Below are 6410 nucleotides of genomic sequence, written 5' to 3'. Positions count from 1 at the left end.
TCTGCATCATTTGTTAGAAAGACAAACCATAGCCTTGTTCTCAGGTTCATACTGATGTCTCTAGCTGTCATTAAACTTCAGTCCAATTAGAATGTCTGATTTTTACTACAAATAAAAATCCATAATGATCATAAGTCTTATGATTATTTGAAATTTCACAAAACATAAATTACTTTGGGGTGAATCTCAGGTAAAAAAGAATTATATCCCACTGGACAAAGCTAAGGAAAAGGTAGTATTTGAGTGAGGACTTATAGATGCAAATAAGTTTTCTCTCAGAATAATCTTACTGCCCCAGATACAGCAATGCCAGACCCAAAACCTGTTATACAGTTTCCTTCCAAGAAGTGGCTCATGGTCATCACAAATTAAAAAAGAAACTGATTGTTTGCCTCAGGATTTGGCAGTGCCTGAATGATAATTCCATGTTGTAACTGAGCTGACTAACAATCTGTACAAACAAAATTACTCCTGTTATCTTTTGAATGATAGATGGGTAAGGAGAGTTCTAGAGTCAGGGTTCTCTGTGAATTTCCCTTTGCAACACAATGTGTTTTCCTAAATGTTCCTATAAACATCTACATGAAGGAGTTCACATCATTCTGAAACACAGAGGCTAGAATGTAGCACATTATGCTCAACGTACAAGATAGTTGTTAAGAGATAATCACAAAAGTGGTTGTTTCTTCACTTTCATGGGAGCCCAAGTTTGATGCCCACAACTGCAGGGCAAGGACTATGACTTTGGGGTCAACAGCTATTTCTTAATTCTCTTAGTAAACCTCTCAGGATCAGCTGTGTCAACTCACATACACAATATCCATTTAAAATGTCTGGCGAATTAATTAATGATTATAGCTTAATTAGTGGTTATGAAAAAGCATCTAAGGACAAGCGCCTATCTGCAATCCTATAAACAAAAATGGTTCGTTGTGGATAAGCGTGAGGCTTGCTGCACAAATTATGGAAGAAATGTGGACAGGGCAGGCACTGGAAGGTCATGCTGGGCTGATGTGACCACAACTTTCTACGAGCCTCAGAGGAACTCTTTGAGCAAGTGGCCTTTATCCATTCCCACCTGACAGACACACAAACTATGTTCAGAACCATTCACCCCACCCAGGGTCACAGATCAAAGTCAGAATGTCTGACGCTAGGAGCCCAGCCAAAAAGGAAAGGAAAATATTTCAAGCAAGTTCAATCAAAGAGAGTAGAATGCTGCACACTCATTATTTACATCACATAACACTCAAAGTTTTTTATCTCAAAATGTTTCAACCAGTTAGTTTCTGAATGTCATATTTTATCACCTTTACTTGTCTTTATTCATGCATTTACATGTGGATAGTTAAATCTGTTACCCCGGCAGAATGCAGCTGCATGCAGCATTTGTCCCATCCACAATGAATTCGGTGCTAAGATATCTGGCAAGAAAATATTAAAAGAATAATTTCCATAGAGTGATGTGTCTTCATTGTAAGCCTGCAATAATGTAACAATTCCACATGTAAAATAACTATTGTGTTTTACTAAATAAAATAAAAATCACAGGAACATTAATATTTATTAGAAAAACTGGCTGCTATTAAACATCAGTTAAAATTTTGCTCCCCAAAATGGGACTTATTCTTATAGCTTTTCCTAAAAGGTTATTTGTATATTTTTTACTTGAAGTTATTTAAAATAGCCATGTAGACTCACAAACATAAAATACTTTCTCCTTTAACGTCAGACATTTAACTAGACTTCTGTTAGCCTCGTTTGTGCTACTTCCAAATAATAAGGTGCTGCATCTGTCAGGGCTTCCTCTGGTGTTCTGTGCTCATCCCAACTCCTCAGGATTGCACCCTGCCCATTCCTGAAAACTCCTGTTTCCCTGCAAACAAGACATCTGTGGAAAGGTGTCCCTCCCTGTTCATTGTCCATGCATCCTACAGTTTATTCTCATGGAAATCTTATAGGCATAACCTAAGCTCCAACATTTCCATCATTTTCAATTTCAGGCCCAATATTGGCCTCTTGAAGAGCCTCAGAGGCTGCAGATCAACTGCACATTTCACAACAATTTAGTCTGATTAACAGTTTTCCCTCTATCTTTGGAGGCTTTTTGGCCTGATGTCTGACTTACGACTCTATTTTAATGAACATTTTGGAATACATTACCAGTTAATATCCCATGATCGAGGTTATTACTTCAAGAATTGACCCTCACATCAAAACATCTCCTACAAGTAAGTATTTCTGAGTAAGTCTGTCTGAATTTCTTGTTAATTCTGGGATCTCGTAAGGACCCTACAATGAGCCTTATGAGATCCCAGAATTAACAAAAAAAAGGTCTCTCTCTTTCGATTCTTAGTAATTTCTATTTTCAATTTTTTCCTTATTAAATTCTTTCAGTTCTTTCTTGGGTATCAATATCTTCTCAGCAATGTTTTGTTTACTTGTGCTTTTGTTAGAAAAAATATATATATAAGTCAACCAGCAGAAGGAATTAAATAAATGGCAACTTACTGTAGCTGAACTGCATTGACGCTCCAATGTCAGGGGACAAAGCGCACGCAACTAGGTTTTACATAATATTTATCACATCATTACAGGACCAACAGGTTTATATGCTCACTGCCCAGCTACAGGCCAATACACTGAGACAGCAGAGTGTGCAGCAGAGAAAGAGTTCAATGATGGCAGGGCACTGTACAAAGAGATGGAAGGAGGCCCTCACATCCACCTTCCAGAGTTCTAGTCTGGCTTTTTTTTTAAGACATCAATGAGGGGAAGAGGTTGGAAATTTGGGGTCATTAGTCAAGGTAAGGGGGTGAAATTATCAGGATGTGGAAACTGCAATCTTTGGTAAGTCAGCTTCTCATGGGGTCATTCAGACCAGCTGCTGTCAGTAGTTTCATTTGCATGCAGGACCCTCAAGAATATCTCAAAGGAAAAGCTTAGCATTTTATAATGCTTGTTATCTATAGTGCAGTTAAGAGAAACTGTAATGTGGAATCTACATAATTCAGGAATAAAAGACACCAAACAATGATGAAGAAGCAGGTCAGAGAGAAGCTGACCTAATGATTAAAGCTGAATGTGTTGCAAGCTTGTTTCCACAAGCTTCCTTCTTCACTGACTGATCTTACAAAGTTTATAGGAATGTTTTCAACACCAGCTGAAAGAATTTCCAACTTCCCACTACTCCGAAATAGTTAATCATGAGATTTCTAACAATATATGTCAATCCTTTAAAAATTTCCTTGAGGTTCAATTAGACCAAAGTGGATGCATCATTTTTATTTCCTTTGTTTGCTGTAGTTTCTGCAGCTTCCAGCTCTTATTTCTTTATAGTCTTTATCATTCTTTATTATGTGGGTCACAATTTATACTGAAATGTTCCCCTTCTGGTACCACCATTAATTCTTCACTAATTATTTATTTCATTCTTTCAAGACATTGAACATATTTCACTTTTAGTAGTTCCACTGAAGTGATTTAGGAAATAAGAATTAATTTTCAAGAATGTGAGCAAGAATGGTGACTTTTTCTGCTCTTTATCATTTTCCTGTTTAGTACTGCACAAGTCAATTCATGTCATATAATCATAGCATTTTCTTATTAAAATTGGAATTATTTTATGAAGAATAATTTTCTGAATAAAATGACATATCCGTTTTTACATGAAAAAAAGAAATCATTCCTCGGAATTAACCCTAGAAGACAATGACTAGAATTTAGATAAAACCTGGTCAGTTTATTTTCACACATTGGCATGTCTTTTCTTGCAAAAGCTGGCTTCTTTGTCTGGGCAAGCGGAAGGGCAGTGGCAGCATCAAGAGCCAGGTGCCCAGGACCACAGGTAGAAGTGAAGGGTGGGGGGTGGAGAGAGACGAACGTCTGAGCCCCACTTTCCTGCGCCCAGCAGACACCCCTAAGAGTCTAGATCTGGGAACCCAGCGTCTTCAACAAGCCCTTTTTCGCTCATTCAAAACCACACAAGAATCTGTGATGAATGGTTTTAAGATACATGTTTCCTGATTCTAGGGAGCTGGCAGTCATTCTTGGGGAATTTGCTAAATTTCCAAAGGCTGACTCTTGCTTCTGTGTCAGGAGACAGGACTCTAGGGAGGGAAAGCCACACTCCACACTCACAGCACCCAGCACAGTGCCCCTCTCACGGTTGGCTCCTGGTAAGCAGAGCTGCCATCATCTTAAAAATGGCACTGCGCACAGCCTCGGTGTGTGGCTCACTGCACGGCCTCAGTGTGTGGCTCACTGCATGGCCTCTGTGTGTGGCTCTGTGCATGGCCTCGGTGTGTGGCTCACTGCACGGCTTCTGTATGTGGCTCAGTGCACGGCCTCTGTGCGTCTGCATCCGGCCCAACTCTCACCACCACTGAAGTTCCCCCATCCACCTACCTGACACTCCAGCCACCCTGGCTTTCTTGCCCGTTGAACATTCCCAGCTTGGTCCCATCTCAGGAACTTCCCTGGAGCGCTTGCCCCATGTCCTCTCAGCTGCCATTTCACAGAACCTGCACTCAGCTCCCCACTGGCTCTGAGAGCCAGCTCCCCTGAGGACTCCGCCTGAGGTGGCTCTCCCTCAGTCCTGCTGCCTTTCAGCTCTTCCCACCAGCCAGGGACTTGGACTTAATTCTTAAATACCTTACAGTGGAAGCTTGGTGGAGCATCGATTTTCATTTGTCATGTGTCCCTACCAAGCAAAACTTATTGTCATTCTTTGTAAGGTGTGCTACTTGCAAGAGAAAATTCCTCCAAATAGCCAAGTGTTCTTGATATTTACAGATTTTTTAAATTTTTATTCCTTTTCAGTAAGTAAAGGAGTTTATTCCACCTTGAACTTTAACTCAGTTGACAAATCTCGGTTCTTCTCTTTTTGCCCATTATGAGGAAGGTTACAGAGTTAAAAGTAAATAACACTTTTTGATGAATAATTTTTGATAAAATATGAATTTTAACATTGAATGTATGATGTTGACCCAAAAAGTTAATACATTATATAGAATAAAGTCGTTAAAGGTTGAGAGGTTTGCGTAGAGTAACTGATGGTACCAACTACCAAATTTTAAAAAAATAGTTTTAGAGAAAAAAATAATAAACAAAGCTCTTAAGATGGCTCTAAAAATTCCACCTAAGAAAAACACATTTACTAGAGGATCATATGTGTGGTTTTCCCTTAAAAGAAACTAATCTCCATGGTTATGAAATATCACCTGAGTCACTTCCAACACCATTGATTAGAGGATTATTTATAATGTAACAATTTAAAGGCAGTAATTGAGAAGCTGATTGGATTTACCACTGCCCCCCTGCCCTGGCTGACAGCATTGTCCTAGAGTTTGAAGGAATGCTGAAACAAGATTACCCTTTCTTCTTTGGGTATTGATAAAGTCTCAGCTCTCTGTTCAAGTATTTCTTCTGAAACTTTGCACAGCAAGGAAGTACAGACAGGGAGATAAAGTTTTTTAAAAAATCTATCTTGAATGCCCAATTATTGTCCTTGGTAAAAGAGATTGCTAATCACAGGGCACATATTCTTACTGAACAAGAAGCCATTACAGTTTTGTTTGGAACAGGATCCTGTATGGTTGTGTTCATTCATCATTGAACCACACAAAGAAACATGAAATAATCTGCTTACTTTCGGAAGAACTGTAGTAAACTCTTTCCTTCAATGTTTATGTATTGCACCTGTTAACAGTCTTTATAGCTGGAAAATGCAACGGACGGGCATCTTCAGTCTCTCCTTGCCCGCAGCCCTCCGCCTCTCTCTCCCATGTTTAAAGGGCCCCATGGGTACACTGGACCCACCTGGATAATTCCCATAAATTAACATCAGCTGATCAGCAGCATAAATCCTATCCCCTTTGCAAGCTAACATCACCATGTTCATTGTTTCTGGGGATGACGTTGTGGGCATCTTTGGTGAGAGAAGGAGAGGCGTTATTCTGCCAGCCATTGTAGGGTGGTCAGAGAACGGGGCTGAACTGGTGGCGACCTGGGAGTATTCACAGCTCCTCCTGTGTGAGGAGAGGGAGAGCTGCTCGCTGTGAAGACAGGAAAGCCAGGGAAGCCTCCTCATCAACCCCAGAGTCAGCTAAACTCATGAAGCCGTGGGGCCACCCCTGAAGGCGCCTAGGCCTCGGAGCCTGCAGGAGGCATCCTCGGTGAGTGTCGGGGACACATCCGGACAGCTATCCCTTCCTCTGGCCCTTGCCTCTTGCCACCTGCTGGGAGAACGTGGTGATTATTCATCTTAGGGTTGGAAGGGAGAGAAGCCAGTCTAGGGAGGTTTTCTCAGAATGCAATCAAGTTTGGGGGCCCATGATGGAAGCACAAATTCTGGCTGTAGCACTGGGGTCTGGCAGTTTACTTGGGGCTTTTTAGCTGATGTATTGGTG

The sequence above is a fragment of the Cebus imitator genome, unplaced genomic scaffold (assembly GCF_001604975.1).
Source record: "Cebus imitator isolate Cc_AM_T3 unplaced genomic scaffold, Cebus_imitator-1.0 Scaffold324, whole genome shotgun sequence".
Classification (NCBI taxonomy): Eukaryota; Metazoa; Chordata; class Mammalia; order Primates; family Cebidae; genus Cebus; species Cebus imitator.
The sequence above is the reverse complement of the archived record's forward strand: the minus strand, read 5'-3'. Positions refer to the sequence as shown.